At 41.5% G+C, this 19,139-nt stretch overlaps 1 long non-coding RNA gene across 1 annotated transcript; it reads right to left on the bottom strand.

Moving 5' to 3' along the window:
- Positions 1–491: 491 nt before the first annotated feature.
- LOC109370810 lies at positions 492–10,428 on the bottom strand. The gene is made up of 4 exons (XR_002121242.2): positions 6,827–10,428; positions 3,353–3,477; positions 1,274–1,493; positions 492–707 (listed from the first exon to the last, which is right to left on the bottom strand). It is a non-coding gene; the product is annotated as an uncharacterized LOC109370810 (long non-coding RNA).
- Between the last annotated feature and the right edge of the window lie 8,711 nt (positions 10,429–19,139).

The raw sequence follows: 19,139 nt of genomic DNA, 5'->3' as shown, positions 1-19,139 counted from the left end.
GGGAACGCTGCGTGTGCTTCGTGCAGTGCTGGCCCTCAGCAGGGGGCTGTGCTGAATTAATTTTTCAATGCACGCTTTCTTACAAAGCTGACTTCACTGAGCAGTGCTGAGAAGGCTGTCTTTTAGCAACGAAGTTTCAGTTCTGCAATTTTATGTGGCGTTCCCTGGGCCTCCGTCAGTGACAAGGCAGAATGGGGACCGTGGATGGAGAGCCTTTGAATAGAGCTCCTGAACGCTGCAGCTCCTGGCAGTACTTACTGCTTTTATTTTATATTATTTTAATTTATTAAAAATGTGACCTTTCTGAACCTTAACTTCAAACTTTTAGAAGGTTTGTTTAAAAATAACTTCAGCCAAGTTATACTGAAAAGGGCTCAAAAGATCACAACTCCTGCTAATCACACATCTGCGGTTCTCTGTTGTGTCGTCTTACACCTCCAGTAGAAAAGTATGAATATGCTTATGGTTATACTGATTGCTACTGAAGCAGTACGTACCACAAAATAGTTTATTCAAGGAAGTGGAAAATTAGGGATGCTTAGTCTATTAAAATTGTACTGCTGCTTAGGACCTTGCTGACAATTAGAATTAATCTTTCGTCTGAATTGAGATGTGGGTTGAGACCAAACTGAGTGTCCTCACAACACTCTGCTCCTTCCTTTGGTGGTTGTTCATCTTTGCCGTTTCTCTGTAAGATATTGCTTTTTCTGGAATAGAAAATAGTGGAAACTGACTCTTACGTATATTTTTCTAGTGGATTTTTTTTTTTTTTAAAGAAATGTCCAGGGCTTTTTCGCTTTTATAAGTTCAGAATTAGGATGAAATTTGATTTTGCTGTATCCTTTTCAAAGAGGTGGCCAAAGGCTAAGAAATGTGACAGAATCACTGCAATGGGTGTTGGATTTGTAACCTATTTCCCAGCATTACAACTTTTTTTTTCTATTGTAAAATAGAAAAGCAATAAACTATTCTCATTCATTGTTTATATCTTAGCAGAAATTGCAAATGACTTTTTCAAATTTATCTGCTGACCTTGTTAAATATATGTGGGCTCTTGCAGGGAAGTGCCCTAAATATAGAAGTGAATTGCAAATGTTGTTTGACCAAATGGTCTTACGTTGGCTGGGAAATTGTGCTCTTGCAGGATGCACACACATGCTGGAAAAGAAATTAATTTACCTGTCATTTGAGCATTTTAGCTCCTAATGTGAAACAATACATGCAAGCAGAAGTATCCAAAGATGTTTCTTAATTAATTCAAGTTTAGTCTGACCTATTCCATGGCAGCAGTCGTGTACTTTAATTTTGGTGTGTACGGGTTTCTCCTTTTGGCTCCCTTCCTGCTGGCTGCAGCTCATCTGCTTCCCAGGGCTGCTCTGGCTCAGGGCAGCAGCAGCTGCTGCAGGCGATGTCGCACCCTGGCAGCGATTGGGCTCCAGCTCCAGGGACTCGCATGGCATTCCCTCAGCAAGCTCAGTCACCAGGTCAGGCATCTTTAAAAAATAAATAAATAAATAAAAATCAGAGCAGCTACAGACAGAACGACACCGTCCCTGTGACCTCGTGGTGCTTCTGAAAGCAGGCAAAGCAAATTGTTTGGTAAACTTGAAAAATGATGGACATCATGAATGGCTGTACAATAAACTGGCGGGGGAAGTAAGAGACTCCTTCATTGAGGTTAGATGTTTTCTGAGCTGAATTTTAAGGAGGGTATTTCCCCTTTGGCTCCTGTATTCCTGAATAATAGAGGATGCACATTTCTGAACCCCTGTGCAAGTAAGCAGCCATATTATTTTCAATACCAACAAATTTGAAAGGTGCAGTCATTTACGTATGTGCTTATTTTTAAACATGAATAATCTCATTGCCATCAAATACAGATTTGCCTTGGAGATTTCTGTCTGGACACAGAAGTCTATTAGAAGCATATGCTTTGGTAGAAGAGGTGATGCTGAGAATGAGACAGATGTGGAGGAATCACTTTTCTGTTTTACCTTAAGTAAGACATCAGCAACACTCATCTATGAGAACCTAGCTTATATCTCATGGCATTTTGACCAAAATAAGCCATAAAGCAAAAAACGTATTGAAACTTAAATCAGTTGAATTAAAGATTTCAAAACTTTGGCCTCAAAACCCATGTGGAAAGAGCTGCATCATTATGTCAGGTGATGCTCTTGCAAATGAGCTGTGGTTTTGCTCTTAATATCAGCATCACTCTTGGGATCAACTGTAAACCCAATTGCTCTGCTGCATGCACAGGACACCCATCAGCATTGGTGGCAGCTCCAGGATGGGGCAGATCTGCTCCTCAGAGGAGCAGCTGGAAATGCAGAAAGGTCCAGAGCCACTGTCACTGCTGAGCAGGGGCCCAGGGGAGCAGCTATGCTGTGCTCATTGCCCCATCAGTGGTGTTGGGCCCTCTGACCTGCTGCTTAGCCATGGTCTTCCTCTGTCAGGTGACAACACTGACTGGGAATTGCCCAAGAGTGTTCGGAAGGTGCTAATATTTATCTTCTTTAAATACTACGTTTGGAAAGGCTTCTATAATTTATGCCAGGTAAAGGGATATTAATGTCTTTTCAAGGAACGCTTGCAGTGCAATGACAACAACACATTTAAATGTATAGCTAGGTTTGAAGAAAACAAATTCAAACTCTTCTATTTTGATTTCTCCTATGAGTAAATGCATTAAATTGCTACTCTGATGACTGCAAAATTTAGATTAGCAATCTTGGTAGCGATCTTTGAGACAAAAACATGCATGAAAGCAGCTTTTAGCTTCTGCTTCATTCCTTTGAAGGCAGTGAAAACCCTCATTTCAATGTAATGGTGTTTCCTGCAAAAAAGCCCCAACAAAACAAAACAAAACCAACACATATGATTTGAACAATCACTCGACACCAATCACTCAACAGCATCTATATGACCCATAGTCTTTAATCTGTTACTAGCAAATCTTCCCTGAGTTCAGTGGCATCCTGTTTATTTTACTTCCCTAAAAAAAGCACATGATGGGAAGAGGTATGTTGATAATAATGTGCTGTGAATAGCATGAAGGCATTCAGTGCACAGCATATCATATCATCTATCATTAAGTTTTTCTTCTTTTGCTTTTGCTAATGGCAGTGAATCAAATATTTAAATGTGTTTGCTAGTCCTACGTGCAGCTATAGGAGCGTGTTGAACAGGAAAGAAACAGATTGTGTAGTACAAAATTAGGTTATAGAATGTATTTTAAGCTGGAGATTTAGGAATGGACACAGAGCAAATGAACTCCAAAAATTAACATTAGAATTTGCACTTAAAATGCTCCCTAATTGGCACCTCTTGGGATATGTTTTGAACTCACCCAACGTGATTTTTTCATTTTACTGAAAACAGTCAGTTTGGGCTGACAGCACCTGGGTCATAGTGAATGAGAGATGATGATGTATTTGGCAGCTCTTCTAGTTGAGCACTGACAAGTCTTGTTCTCTAAAAGAAAAAAAATCAAAACGTATACAATCCACATGCTCACTGTACTGAGGAACTTCGTTGTCATATCTTTCAAATTGTTTTAATGTTTCAGCGCTGCAGAATTGAATGCATAACAGAAGGAGACAACTATATGCAGTTTCACTTTGTTGGAAAAACTACATAAGGAAAGCAGAACATAACTAGCAGAGTCCTGATAAGGTCATGTCAGACAAATTAATAGGAGGTAGAAAAGAAAAGCTGAAAAATGATTCTTTTATGATACTTGTCCTGTTGGGATGAAGAGCTCGTTGAGCCAGTCAATCCAGTCCTTCACTGATTTACAGCCTTCAGTCCCCAGGATCCTGAGTTCCTTTGCTAATCCCTTTCTGGGGTGTTTTTGTGTGTGCTGACCCAATCTGCTATCCAGACCTCATTAGAGCTGTTTACTGACTCTGATCCAAAAAGCCACCTCCTGCCCCTTCTTCCAGATGGGAGAAAGACAGGAAAAGAAAAATGTTGTATTGGCTTAAAATTATGTTTGAATGCAAAATCCCTGTGCTTCCAGCGTGAGCTCTGGGTGTGCACCATTTCCAGCGGCTCTGCATGGGCTTTAACAGCTGGAAATCTGCCTCATCTCTGGCTGGATGTGCTGAGACATCAGACGACCTCAGGCTGATTCCTGGTAGTGGTTTTTGCATCACAGTGCTGTGATACAGCTTACTTCATCACCACAGCCTCAAATGGGCTTTGTGTGATGCTGTCACAGGGTGACTCAAACCTGGGAGTAAAAGACCGAGGATACACAGGAGGGAATCTTGTCCTTCCTGTTGGGAGCCCACTTAAGGAATACATGCTGACAACACGTAATGATGTTTTATTTTATTTACTGTGCTCAGGGAACTGCAAGGCCACTTGTGCTCTCACTGCTGGTCCGTCTGCACTGACAGCACCTGCTAGAAGCCCCTTCCCTCCCCCTCCCCGAAATGTGGGACTAATCTGAGCAGTTCTGCTTTTAATTCTGGTTTCTAGATTGGATCACCCAGTAATTATACAGGAATTTTGTATTTTTTGTACAGCAGAACTTACAATTATTTTTTGTGAATATTTTAAATCTGTTAGAATGAAGGAAAATAGTTTTGAACACAAATATGTGGCGTGGTTCTCACTGTTTCAATTACAGAGCTCCAAACCTACTGCAAAAGGCATTCATTAATACAGTTCAGCTTTATAGAAATACTTCATTAAATAAAGAAAAAGATAGAAGTTTTGGCTGACCTTTATCACTGACGTTTATTGTAAGTCAAGTAAATTGAGAGTCAAGAGGAAAAAGAGGATGCATGAGTAAATGAGAGTCTGTCCTGACATAAGGACTTGTGATCCTGAGTCCTTTCATTCGATTAGATCGCCCAAGGATTACTCAGAAGTAAATGAGCATTTTTAGAAATTGAACATTTCTTTTCTGCACTGAAAATCAACTAGTCAATAGGTTTGTGTTTAGATATAGCCTTGTTTGCTCCCTGTAACCTGTTGTGTAGTTGTACAGAATGCCCTGAGGCAAAGTCTTCTCATCCTTTTGTAAGTGGAGTCTACTTAATTATTCACCTTAGAGCAAAGATGTTACAATTATAGCCTTCCCTTTGTGTAAGTAACCATGCATCTCTTTGACTGTTTTTTAACTGTTGAAGAATTAAAATATCTGCGTATAAATCTGACACCTTTATTCATCTGAATTCATGGGGTTGCACTGCTTAGCTGAGAAGCGGTGATTTTATCTGATAACTGCTGTTTTAAAGATCACATAGGGTGAATCTAAAAGTCTGATTAAAAGAGTGTGGGAAAGCATCGACGCATTTGTTTTTTCAAAGGATTTCTGCAGGCTTCAAATCTGCAGCTCTCATTTTCTTCCATAATGATTTGCAATGATCTCCCTTCTATTCTTAACCACATGCTTGAACAGAGGTGCTGCTCCTAACAGTTCCTGGCCCTGAAAGTTTCTTGCAGGTTTCTCTGTGTTTCCCAGGCTTTTTCCTTCTAGCAGAGAAGGAACTGGAGTGTGTTTCCCGTTGGTTGTGGCATATGTTTGTTCATGCAGGGAGGGGACACTGCAGAGATCGTGCTTAGTGCTGTAAGCAGTCCCCAAGAGTAAATTACTGATAAAAATCATCACTGTATTTCTATTAGTCTGAGCTTTTGGCAGTCAGTGATTGTGAGCGTGTGTGGGAATGAATGAACGAAAACAAAGTTTTGAGCTTTTTCTGTAAAAGATGAACAAGTGTGATAAAGCATTTGAAATTGGAAACTCTCAAAGTAAGTGTTCTTTAAGTGGCGGAATATTGTAAACGCCTCATTTTCTGATTTTAATTGGGACAACAGTTTTCAGGCACTACAAACTACAGCCTGAGACTGCGGGAAATGAGGACTCAGCACCTTGGGAGGACTGGTCCCTGATCAAACACTGCTGGCTTCATTGAAATCATTCTCTGTGCTCATGACATCATGCCATGCTTTTCAATCTCAAGATTGTTTTTTCTACTTAGTATAAAGGTCATGTTAGGATTAAAAACAATGAACAGCTCACAGTGTGTCTATTGAGCCTGTAAGAGAAATGGTGGCGTATCTCACAGAAAAATATACTTGTGCTAAGTGAAGTGCTGTGTCCAAGAAGTGGAATTTTCTAATTACGTAGTCATTTTGAGAAGGAATGTGCCTGTTAGAAGCAGACCAGGTGTGCACTTGTGATGGGAGTTTGAAATGCTGTGTAATTACACACCTTGCATAATATAAAGTTTACAATAGCCATACAATTGATGCAGCAAGACGTAAATACAACAAGTTGGTGTCTGAAAGGACACCTGTAATCTAGCCTGCAGCTGTTACGATTATCTTGGACACACTGTCTTGCATTAAGATTTATTACTGTGTTAAAATTGCCACTATACTGAAACAGAAAAATATGAGAGATACTTTGAACAATGATCTCAATCATGTATTATCAGTGACAAATGAAAGTTACTTGAGGAGCCTTGCGTAGTTCCCTGAGGGGAGAAGTCGCAGTAAAATCACCCCTAAGTATTATTCAATTCAGTAATTATGTACAAGCTTTCAGTAAATTGGCTTTATACTTTCACATTTGAAAGAACTTGCATAGTGTGTGTCTGTCCAAAAGATCACCAGAGCTTTCCCACATCATGAAAACAAAAACCATCAGCGTAGATGTGAAAAGAGGAGGAGGAAGAGAAGATTTCTGCCAGATCCCCTGCGTAAGCGGACGCTGTTTTCCAAGCACTTTGCTCTCAGGGTGTGGAGACTTCTGCTGACAGATGACCAAGAAGGCTTCTCCAGTTTCCTAGAAAGGTGCTGTTCTCACCTTGCTGTTCACAGCCATTCCTGTCACAAGAGGACTGTGCTGAGCTGTGCTATGATGCAGAAGGATACAAGACCTCCTGGTCCTGCTGTCACCCCTTGACCGATTCCCCCGGGCTGCGCATCATCTCTGTGATGTCGCTGGGCACCCAACAAAGGTACACGGCCTCGCTGCAGCTGAGCATCGCTCTGCAAAGCTGCCCCTAAGGCAGACACGGCCCCGGGAGCCAGGGAGCTCCAGGGTGCCTGCAGTAGGGGCCCGCAGGGCGCAGCCAGCCATGACTCAGAGCTGGGCAGTGTGCTGGGATGTGCCGAGGCCTGTGTGGGCACTGCCTGCTGGGTGCCCTGCTGAGGGGCTGTGCTGGGCAAGTGCTGGCAGAGGGGCTGGGAGGGCCTCAGCCTTGCCCGGGCAGGTCAGCTGCTGCTCTGGGCCACTCCACACCCATAAGTTGAGTGTAAGTGCATGCAGGTGTGTGCACAGCAACAAGGGCTCTCTGCAAGGGCAAGTGCTGTCCTGGCTCCTAGGGCAGCTGTACTCTGCGGCCCATGTGCTGCAACTTTGTGCCGTCTTGTGCAGGTCCTGGTTCTGCATTAAGCTGTCTTTCTGTCTGTTCTCTCTTTGGTCCTTTTCCCTCACTGTGCTGAGTTCACTGTGAGCTCTCTTCATTTTGGTTCTCTTATTCTTTAAGGATATTACAGAATCACAGAACTGCTGAGTTTGGAAGGGAACTCTTGAGATCGAGTCCAACCCCCTGCTAAAGCAGTTCCCTATGGTAGATTGCACAGGAAAGTGCCCAGGTGTGTTGTAGCTCCAGAGGAGGAAACTCCACAATCTCTGGGCAGCTGTACTCTGTCACTCTCATGAAGAAAAGCTTTTCCTCTTGTTGCTATGTTTCAGTTTGTGCCCATTGCCCCTGCTCTGTCACTGCACACCACAGAAGGAGCCTGATCCCATCCACTTGACACCTGTCCTTTAGATACTGATAAACATTGATAAGATCCCTCTCAGCTTTCTCTTCTCCGGGCTGAACAGCCCCAGGGCTTGAAGCCTTTCCTGATAAAGGAGATGCTCCAGGTCCCAGTCATCTGCTGAACTCTCTTCAGCAGTTCCCTGTTTTTCTTAAACTGGGGAGTCCAGAACTGGACACTCCAGCTGTGGCTTCACCAGGACAGAGTAGAGGATCACCTCCCTCAACCTGCTGGCCATACTCTTTTTAATACACCTCAGGGTACAATTGGCCACTGTGGCTATCAGGGCACACTGCTGGCTCTTGGCCAACCTGTTTTCCATCAGAACACCCAGGTCCTTCTCTGCAGAACTCTCTTCCAGCAGGTTAGCCCCTAACCTGTACTGATGTGTGCGGTGATTCAATCCAAAACTGTCCCCCTCAGTCATAAATTAGGATATGCTAACTATACTAAAAGGGAAGACAAATTTGTCTGACTGAGGTGGGAGGTTATTGTTTAGTTTTCCTGATTTATTTGCTATTGCTCTGTGAATAATAGAACAAGCCTTCAGGACAGGAACTTAGATCAAGCACTGCTCATAGCATTATTTCCTTCCCTGGCTCTTTAAACCACCCACCACCTTTCCATGCCTTGAGGTAGGAAAAAGGAGTATGCTGCTGGTGACCGACGTTCCTCACGCTGCCATTGCAAACATGCAATTGCTGGTGATGATATAAAGTGCTCATGAAGAAGGCACATGCCAGAGGGGTGAAGTAATACAAATAAACGCTCTGTATGTTAAAGGCAGCGCTGACAGGCAACAGGTGGTGTATAGAAGAAAAGGCACGTATCCTTGCATAGTCCTCTCTCTGAAATACAATGTAGAGCGACGGTAGCCAGAACCAGGTGTCTTCTGTTCTCAGAGATATAGCCCGGATCAACGAGTGACCAGCATTTATTGCTGAACTGTTCAGTTCCCTCAGGCACTGCTGGATGATTTAGCAGCAGCAGCAGGCAGTGTGGTGAGCAGCATGCAGCTGGGAAGGCTGGGATACCGCCCAGCAGGCTGGGAAACCTGGTGCCATAAGCTATTGATTGGGGATGTTTTGTACCTCCAGCCGATGTTGCTCAGAGCTGGAGATTGGGAACTTAACTGTGTTGTCTGGTGGTGATTCATATCCATCAAAGGGGAAAAATGGCAAACAAAGAGTTCTTTTTTATTTATGATTTTGAAGGAAGACTGAAATCTGGTGTGACAGGTTTAGTAAAATAAAGGCACTCAATAATGTTTGCACACATCCCATAAAAACAAACAGCTCTTCTCGACCCTTACCACTTGCCTTGTAAATTTAGAAGGAAAAAAAACCCACAATCTATTCTTTGAATTTTCCTTTGTCCAGTTTTTAATGTATCGATGCAAGATGGAAATGATGACTTTATGCTGGAAATGCAGAGACCTGTATGAGAAGTGAGTGGATAGGAGAGTGGCGTGGTGGTAACTCTGCTCATTTGATCTGCACTAATCACTGCTCCACAACAGCCATCATCATTTTGGCTCTGCTTTACAAATCCGTGATTGAAAATCGAAGCTGAGGGACTGGCACCATGTGACAGTTGCTTTACTTGGACTGGGAGATGGTGCCCTGCCACAAACTGAACCCGTGCTGAAATTTGTGGCTGCTTTTATCTGAACTTCTTTGCCTGCAGGGGAAGCATCTTAGTTGTGTTTTGGTGTGGGTATAAGAAAAGAAAAGTGAAATATTTTTGGAGAAGAGGAAAAAGCTCACAAGTATTACTATTTCTTTGAGGAGAACATTCCTCACTGTGAAAGCTATGGAGGTCAATCTGTTAACATTTTCAAAAACAGAGGTGACCTGATTGCAATGTAAAAGTGCCTCTAAGGATGAAGTATTGAATATATGTTTCTAATCTAGCCAAGAAAGGCCGGAAGAACCAAAGACTGGAAATGAAGTCAGACAAGTTCACCCCAGAAGTAAAGCATTAAGTAAAAAGACATTTAGCCTCAAAGAAAAAAAATTACTAAGTGAAATGATTGCTTCTCATCTTGGTCGAGAGAATGTCATTCTACAAGGAACATTTTACTCAAACACAAGTGATTGGACTTAAAACAGATTTCAACAGATAAGAGGAATACCTTAAAACGCAAGGGCGGCCCAATGGTTCAGTGTAGTTATCTGTGGCTTTCCTAAATTGTGTATGGTCTTAAATAAATTATACGGACATGCCAAATTGGAATTGCAGACCTCAGACCCTCTGTCTTTGTCTGCTTTGACTCATACATCCTCTGAAAATCATCTACATTTTGGGGATGTGAAATGAGTCCTGTGCCTCTAGTTTACCAAACATGTCTCACCAAATGTTACACTTTCCTGTATATTGTAAGAATTCTAAATCTAGCATTTGTGGCCAGATTCCAGTCCCTTTACATCACTTAGGAGATAATTTGTTCCACTATATGTTTTTCTTGTCAGCTGTACTCTCTTGGAAGCCTTTAGCTACTGGATTGGGAAGGTAAATTACAGCCTTTCTCAGCTCTAAATTGTTTTGATTTTGGAAATCATATAATTGATTAATTGCAGGATAGCCTGCATTCACCTGGTGAAATAGCTGGAACTCCTTTTTACAGCAGCTGCTGCCTAAAAATGTTACTATAGTTGAGCATGATCTTTTGGTACTTTTCTTGGACTGCAGGAGAAGCGATGTTTTCTCTGTGACAAGAAGTGCAAAAATGGTAATTGCTCAGTTTTCAACACCTGCAGTCACTGTCTTGGTGCTGCTTCTTTGGTGCATATTGGATTTTAAGGCTTATTGTTTCCGTATACAGATATATGTGCAGGGCTGTGCCCAGACAGAATTTGGCCCTCAGTGCCTGGTTTGGAGTAATAGCAATCTGCCTGCATCAGGGAAATAACCTCGTTAAATCCAGACTGGCAGTGTGCAACTTTCTTTAAGCTGGACTTTTTGACTCTGTTTTGTTTGTTTCATAATGTACATAGTCAGATCTCACTTATTTTTGAAGCATCTGGAATCTTGCAGAGGTAAGTGGTTGGCTACTAGAGGAGGATGGGGATTTTCATTCCTGTGAACTGCAGGAATGAACTGTTAATGTTAACTGTTTAAATACACAGCTAACCGTTATATGTTGCCACTGGCCAGTCATAGTTTTGGACTATGGTGTGGCAAAGCTTTTCATCCATCAGATACCTCTGAGGTACCCATAGAAAATGCAGGGATGAGGGCTGATCTTTCTGATATTTTAAGAGAGGAAGAACAGGAAAATCTTCCTCTTTCTGGAAGTGAGCTGGAGGGATAAAACCCTCTTGGGCTTTCCTGTAAAAGAAAGTATTTTATACAGGTCACCCTTGTGTGAACACTGGGAACTGCAAAGTTTTTCTCATCTCCTCAGTGTGAAAGTCTGTTTCCTGCTAATTAATCTCTATTTGTGATAGACACTTGCAAACCAAAGTCTGGATTTTGTATTCTGCAGTATTCTGCTATCCATGTACATTTCTAATGAGCTGCTGTGGGCAGATTTATGCCATTCATGCATTTTGTATCATGCACTTATTTAGATTCTTCTGTCCTAAACATAAACATATTTAGAAGAAATAAACATGCAAATGAATTACTGGTTTGTGTTTGGTTAGCAAACAGAGCAGGAAGTGTGGATGTGCAAATGCCCAGCAGGCTCTGGGGTTAAACCTCCTCCCTATAATTTTTACAATGGGTTCTCAACATCTAGTATAAACAAAACTCAGCAAATTACTCCTTGTGCTGTGCTCAGTTGTCCAATCAGCCCTCCTTGTTATATACATATTGTTTGAACAGTAATTTAGGCAACTGGGAAAGTGCCATGTGAGATGCAGAGGAAGTCTTAACCACCAGGAATTAACTTAAAATGTAAAGCTGTATGGTATACGAGTCACATAACCAGCAGGTTATTATTTTAATTATTTTTAATCAATTCAATAAACTGGCCAAGACCTGTAAAGGATGGCTAATTTAAGAGTTGTAAGAGAAGCTTCTCAAAACGATTACTGGGAGAGAAATGAAAGTAATAATGAAGAATTTAATCTGTAGTGGAATTTGGTTTGTTCAAATTGCCAGTGTACTCCTGAGTATTGATCGTATCCTGATAGCTCCTGCACGTCTGAAGGGAGATGAATACCCTGCTAAGCAAGCTACCCCTGAAAGACTGACTCTGTGGGAAGAGTTTGCTGGCAAAATGCTCTGCTGAGTTTTCAGAAGAGACCAAAGTGCTGATGTTACTCAGTGGAGATACTCTTTCCTTTTCATTCGTACCCAGATCTCTGAACATAGCAGTTCCCAAATGTGGGTTTCTGGAACTAACCATGATAGGATTTAGGGCACAGCGGGAATCAGTTTAATATATATTTATTGATTTCAATAAGAGGTTTTTAAGAGAAAAAACACGCCAAACATCTGAGATACCTTCTCAGCTATTTTGATGCACTATTTTGTTTCTGAAGTTGATGCTACCATTTTAAGTTTAGATGTTGTTATCCATGTCTGAGGTCAGACACATCTCACAAAGCCTGGAGGGAAGTGTGATGGGCATCAAAATAGGTCTTGGAGGACCTCGTGCAACCCTTGGGTGACTCACTGTGCATCCATGCTTTAACAGGAAGCTTTCTTTGTTCTAAAATTTACATTTTGTTTTCCACATCAGGATTTATTTCTGCTTGAAGAATTCCTCTCCTCATGGTTAAAAAGTCTCTTCCTGCTTGCTGCTGGCTGTGCAATGCCCACTCAATGAGTTTTGATAATTTCTGTTAGGATTAATTAATTAATTGCAAATGTCTTCAGGCTAAATTGCGTGTTTGCATGTCAGGATGCTGTTCATAATCAACAAAATCACTTAAGGGCTTGACATTATGGATGTTATGGAGATTGTGAGAGGAGTCCATTCAATCTGTATTAGTCAAAACTTTCTTTTCATTATTTATAAACTCGATGTATTTTATGAATTCTCTATCATAAACAAAGGGTCAGATGAAATGTTAGGAGATAAGAACAGAAGCAGGAAGGTAATTCCACTAATCAAGTCTTATTGAGGAAATTATGTAGTATTTTAATAAGATGACTCCAAAATGCAATTGGGAAGTAAGAATGTGGAGGAAGTAAAGAACCATGCTGATGTTTTACATTGGGTGGAACACTGCTATCCCAAATGAATAAGCACTAATGAGGTGTTGTATGAACTTCCAGAGGCTGGCGGCCAGCTAAGTGAGGGATGCACAATACATCAGGAAAGGCAGAGAAAGACTTTTAATCTGGATGTTATTGTCACCAACTGACTCATGAGAAGAAACTGTGAGGTACATAAAAAATGAATGTTTTCATTTATAAACCTGAAAGTTGGCTTCTGTCCTGATTCTAGATTATTGTTGTGTTTTTTTAAACTGACATGTTCCATCTCATAAAAAACTCAGAAACCTCATGCTCCAGCAAAGATGATGCAAACTCTGCTACACAAAAACATTCTGGTCTATAAGACAAGAGACAGACTTTCTGAACATTACATTTTGAATCATCTGTTTCAATTCCCTTTGCAGTGAAACCATTGCAGATTCTGCTGAAATCTCTCCCTAAAGAACTCTCATCTTGTTGCTTCAAGTAAATGCATATGATTTTGATCTGTAGTACCTTCCATCTCTATTTGTGAATGCCACACACTGGGGCTATTATTTGCACAACAGACACAGACCCAGTGAGTCTGCAGTCAGCCGCCAGTTCTTTCTTGGTAGCTCTTGGGAGGAATACCCAGCAGGCTGGCTGCCTTTCCTAAGGAACTAAACCATGTTTATGCTGTTTTTATTTCCCAAGAAAATAATCTGAATCAAAAGCAAAAGAGAGGAAATTTGCAAGGGAGACACTTGTGCTTGCTGTCACTAAAGCCACTAAATTGCAAAATGGAGTTCTTGTACAGACTGCTCAAATGCCCCCTTACCTTCCACTGCAGATCACAAGAATCTTCATTGCACGATAAACGATTTATTTAAGAGTTCATCAAAACAGATTCGTAACTTACGCTTTTCATGCACAACGACATGGTTTAAATGAGGTTCAGGCTGGATATTTTGGTTGCACAACTTGGTGCACGTGGAAATCTGATGTGCAGCAAAAAGGTATCAGCATGTGTGAAAATACAACACGTGGCTATTGAGATTAAATAGGTTATCTTTGTTAATATTTAAGACTTCTGATAATGTTGTCACAATAACAGCAAACCCAAAGTTTACGTGATTGATTTAGTATCTGTAGCCCTGTAAATAGCCTTATCTTGTTTTTTGATAATTGTGTTTTGTTACAAAGGATGTGAATTAACACTGCAGTAGTTAGTGTTCTTTTGTTCAGTCTGTGAATGTTGTCTCGTTCCAAGCACTTGATATAGGCTTTCATGAGCATTATAGAAAGAAACTAGGTGGAAAAAATGCAGCTGTCATAGAAACTGCATGTATGTCACTAACTAGAATTGAGTGGTTGTGCCTGCAGTCAATTGATTTATATGCATATTTTTCTTTTATATATGTGGAATTATGGAATGTTGGAACATATACTTCACTAAATGAAAAGTATGTAAATAGATGCCATAGTAAAGTTTGCTATTAAAATTCAGGGTTGTGACGGTATTCCTAGATGTTCTCCAGAGATAGGAGAGCTCTGGTATGCAGCATCAGGGCTTGACCTCCCTCCCGGCTCTCTAAAACTTGTTTTCCAACTGTCAGGGCTCAGACAGGCAGTAATGGGAGGAACGACCTGCTTCTTTACTTACGTGGCATTAAAGGGCTGGGGTGGTGTAAAGGACTCAGTAAGAGGAGGATGCTTGCAGCACAAGCGTGGCAGAAGATAGGCAATAAACCTGCATCAAGTTGGCTTGTGTTGCACACCCACACATGTTAAATAGGGACATAGGCACAAGGCTGATGTGATAGGGACGGATAGGCCTTACCAGAGGTGATGTGCAGCTGGTGGCCACACTGATGCAGGGGCTGATGGGCTTGGCCAGCGCGAAGAGGTGTGAAAGCTCTGCTGGTACTACAGCTGTCCAAAACCAGAGGACAGAAGTGCTAGCCGAGACAGCTTTTGCCTACCCTGTGTCACTGTGGGCTCTATTCTCTGTAGATAGTGTACAAAATTTTCTCAACAGGGCTTGTTTTGTGAGGACATAGTCAGTGGGAGAGGGAGCATCCTTTGAGCATCCCTTGAACAACTTTTGAAATCAGTCATCTGGAGGAACACTGATTTCCTATTAGAACTTTGGGAGCACAGTGTTTTGCTTTTCCGGATTCTTCTACTTTTTTACTGTTGCCCACAGTAACTTGGGCTCCTCCTCCATGCTGGAGGAGTGGAAAGGTGATCGTTCAGTCTGAACTTGATTCAGTTAGGCTTTTCACTCTTCAATCAGACCCCATTTGCAAAATCCCATCTTTCACAGGATTTCTTGGTTTTTTTGGCCCTTTTAAAATCCTTTCTTCTCCTTCTTTCTCTTCTTCTTTTTTTTTTTTTATTGTTGAACTTCATCTGGTACAGAGGTTTAAACTACAGAAGTAATTTAAAATATTGTGGCATTTCCTTTCTTAATTAATCCCAACTGTTTTCCTTGGTAGTACAGAAAGTATCAGTATTTGATGAGGACATTATGCCTTCATCACTGGGGCAGTGGATTCTTCCTGCCGAGTCTGTAAACAGCAGACAAGCCGCAGAGTTCAGCTTCATGTTCTGGTTTTCATTAAGCCCAGACTAGAGGAGCACCCAGCTGTGTCTTCCTGTAAGGTCTGTCAGTCTTCCAAAGCTTGTTAACATGCTAATATAAAAGGAAATAGGGCTGACTTCAAGGAATTTACAACTAGTCTTAAACTTCAAAGACTGGAGCTACATCTCTTCAATTCAACAGCAACAACAAAAATCCTATAATAAAGTTTCCTTAGCCTACAAGAAGCGTTCAATGCATACGGATCTGTTAAGACATAATGCATGATGTGACATTTTTTTTGTTGCAAGTTGCAACACAAAGCCTCCTGCAGTTGTGAAACTTGGTTCGTAGCTGGTAGGTTTGATCAGAGACAAGATAAATTGTCGTCCGGCCCACAAACAGAATATCAGGAATGATGCTGTCAATCTCTCCTTCCCTAAACCTGTTTTCTATGCAGATGTTTGCAGCGGGTAGGGTGAATCGGGTTTGAACAGTAGGCAGCATTCTCAGGTGCTGGAAATTGGATGAACTCCGATGACTTCAAGGGAGTTACTCCTGTTTGTAACATCTGAGATCTGGGCCATCTGCAGCGTGCTTACCTCGTCATCTGTAGGTATTCAAACCAGGTAGGACACATTTGGTCGCTTTTCATGGAAAAAGAGAGCGCTTGTTTGAAGCATCTTTTCCATCTGAAGAGTGACTCACCATTCTCATTGGGTATGGACAAATGGAAGTGCAGGAAGGTTTATATAAACATATACTGGTACTTCCCCACGCTCCAGTGATTTGAGGATCAGGGGTTCCTAAATCAGAATTGCCACTGTTTCTGTCGTAGAAGTAGAAGCCCCGTCTCCATACTAGAGCTGTTCTGTAGCTAAAGGGCTGGCATAGAGAGCAATTGCAAATGCTTCTTTCACTCCTTGTGAGTGCTCTCTGCCCCTGTTGGAGCCTAAAGGAGCCTGCAGGTCTTGCAGGAGCACAGCAGGATGAGGTCACAGCCTCAGATTCTCAGAGAGGAAGGTGCCATATTTATCATGTGTGGATTGAATCTCTGGTAAAGGAAGAACCCCTCTGAGATCCAATAACATACCATTATTTCGATGCTAGAAAATATTCCCATTGCAATTATTCTGGAGAATATGAAGAATTGAAATGCTTAGAAGTAAAGGTTGTTGCATAGCTGAGATAATTACATCTTGAGTTGCTCCAGTAGGGAACCTGGGCAATAAACGTGTTGGATGACACAGCCCTGTGTCATGTGGGGAGATTTTTTCATGGCCTTATTTTTTATTGAGACCAAACTCTTTGTGTCAAAGATCTGTGAGAACTGCTCGGTTGGCCTCAAAATCAGTCTTTTTGGTCACCCAAAAATATTCAAAGCAACTCAATGCAAATAATGAAAAAATGAGACAAAGTAGCGTATTAAACTCAGCTGTTATTCACACTGTTCCTTCTCTGACAGCTTGTTAAAAATGTTGGTAGAATAGGTGCTACTGTTAGACTTTTGTTATTCGGTGCTAATTAGAACAAACTTATGCAGAATCAAAAGCGGTTTCTAGAGGGAGCTGATTGTTTTCATGGGAATTAATTGAAAATCCAGAGCGCAGCAGCGAGGAAGACCGCAGGGAGCAATGGCACAGGTTGAGATTCACTTACCAGCACTGCTACGTGTGCTGCAGGGGTGCAGGGTGAGCAGAGGGCAGACAGGGATGGCTGGGCTGGTGCCAGCCAGCTGTGGCAGGGCTGCGTTTCCCACTGCTGTTGTCCTTGGGAGAGAGAAAACAGGCCTGAAAGTTAACCGGTTGTGCATCTCCTCTGCTGCTGTTTCTAGAAATATTGTGTTTGCAAAGTGGCAGCAACTGGCCGGATATCCTACATCATGCCCTTTGCTGGCTGTTTCCTCTGTGCTACACAAGACTGCAGTTTCTGTCGTCTGCTTAATTGGCTGAGTCCTCCCACGCGTAGGAATTTCTATTCTTTCTGCTGGCTTGTGTAGGTCTAATTTAGGGCACTGGAAAACTGAAAACCCCAAAAAGCAAATGGAAAAGTTCTTAACTAAATAAATTGCCTTACAGAGGATATACTTGAGAGTAAAGCAAGGCTTTCATGACTGTATTCTTGACAGTAATGCTATGAGCATTTAGGCAGTGATGTGCCATTTTTTCCCATGTTGTTGAAATTCTTGTTTTAAGAGGAAAAATGACAGGAAAGGCTGCATCAGTCTTGTTAAATTTCTAGGAATAGAGCTAAATATGATATGGTGTGTATCTATTGCCTTCTGCCAAAAACACCTCAATTTTGTCAGAGAAAAATGGTAGGAGACACTGTGCTATGAGCTGATAAGGTCATATTAAATCAGCTGTCTATTGAGTCTCACATATTTTATATATAGTCATCCCCTGAGGGGCTGTGTGTATTCAGACCCTTGGACAACTAATAGCACATAGGTGATGGCTGACAAGCACAGCTAGAAGGGAACTATGTTTTTTATTTTTTAAAAAAGTGCCAAATCTGGAAAAAAATGTAGGAAGACAGCTTTGAAGGGCCTTTTAATTACTGCACTTATTTTCTATGTTAAGACTAGCTTTTAATATTTTATCAAGGGTATGAATGAATGCCCTGTCTTAACCAGTGTCAGAGCACATTTGAGAAGCTCAGTCTGTGCACCTCAAAAGTATCGTTATCTCTAAAGATTACTGGTGAGTTCTGCACAAACAATGGCCAGTGTAGCACATGGAGTGCATTGTCCATTTGTTTGTGGGCTTTGGAGTCAGAGGGCACAAACCAGGTGTGGGATCTCTGCACTGCAGTGCAGTGCTGTGTGGTTAACCTGCAAAACTCCCAGGTGCTCGAGGCATCCCAGCTGTCCTGCACTTATTGAACATGCATGGCACGAGTGTGATGGACCATATGTATCCTTAAGATGTCAGATCATCTCATTCAGTGTATGTTTTATACAGGCTGCTTTTGAGCTGTTGTTCAGGAAGGACTGGAAAAAATAGTCCCCTGTCCAGGCAGATAAAGAAGACATCAACAAAGAAATCCAAACCTGTGACTGATTATCTTGAGTAAAACAAAACAATTGGACACCATTCAGAAGAAAACAGAATGAACAGTGGTGTTACGATCATGAGTATTTGTAAGAGTGGAGAACTTTGGACCAAAGCCTTTGAGGTTAGGAGTCCATATCCAACACTGGAGAACTGACACTACTTTGGGAACAGCCCCTCTCCCTGCAGGAGTAGTAATGAGGAACAGCAGGAAAATAGGAAATGAGCATTAAAAGGGAAACCAAGTTCCATGGTAAACTTATTCAAATGATCATAGAATTTGCTTTGGAAAAAAAACAAAAACAAAAAAAAGTTGCTTAATATAGCCTTAAGAATCTGGCACATTCTTGATGATGTTAATCCATCTGCTGACATTTCATCTTACTCTTATTGGTTTTGCTTCCAGTTTTTTGATACCTCAAGCATTTTAGATGTTATGTTATTGAAGTCATGGGTCTTGTAGAAAACAAATTACTCCATAGAGTTAATTGCACCCATCTCACGTGTTATCTTGTTGAGGTGAACTTCTTATCTGTGTTTCATTGTGAAAGAAAAAAATCTTTTATAAGAAAGAAACAAAC

Source organism: Meleagris gallopavo, chromosome 22, assembly GCF_000146605.3.
Source record: "Meleagris gallopavo isolate NT-WF06-2002-E0010 breed Aviagen turkey brand Nicholas breeding stock chromosome 22, Turkey_5.1, whole genome shotgun sequence".
Taxonomy (NCBI): domain Eukaryota; kingdom Metazoa; phylum Chordata; class Aves; order Galliformes; family Phasianidae; genus Meleagris; species Meleagris gallopavo.
Note: the sequence above shows the minus strand (reverse complement) of the source record. Positions and strands in the feature narration are given on the sequence as shown.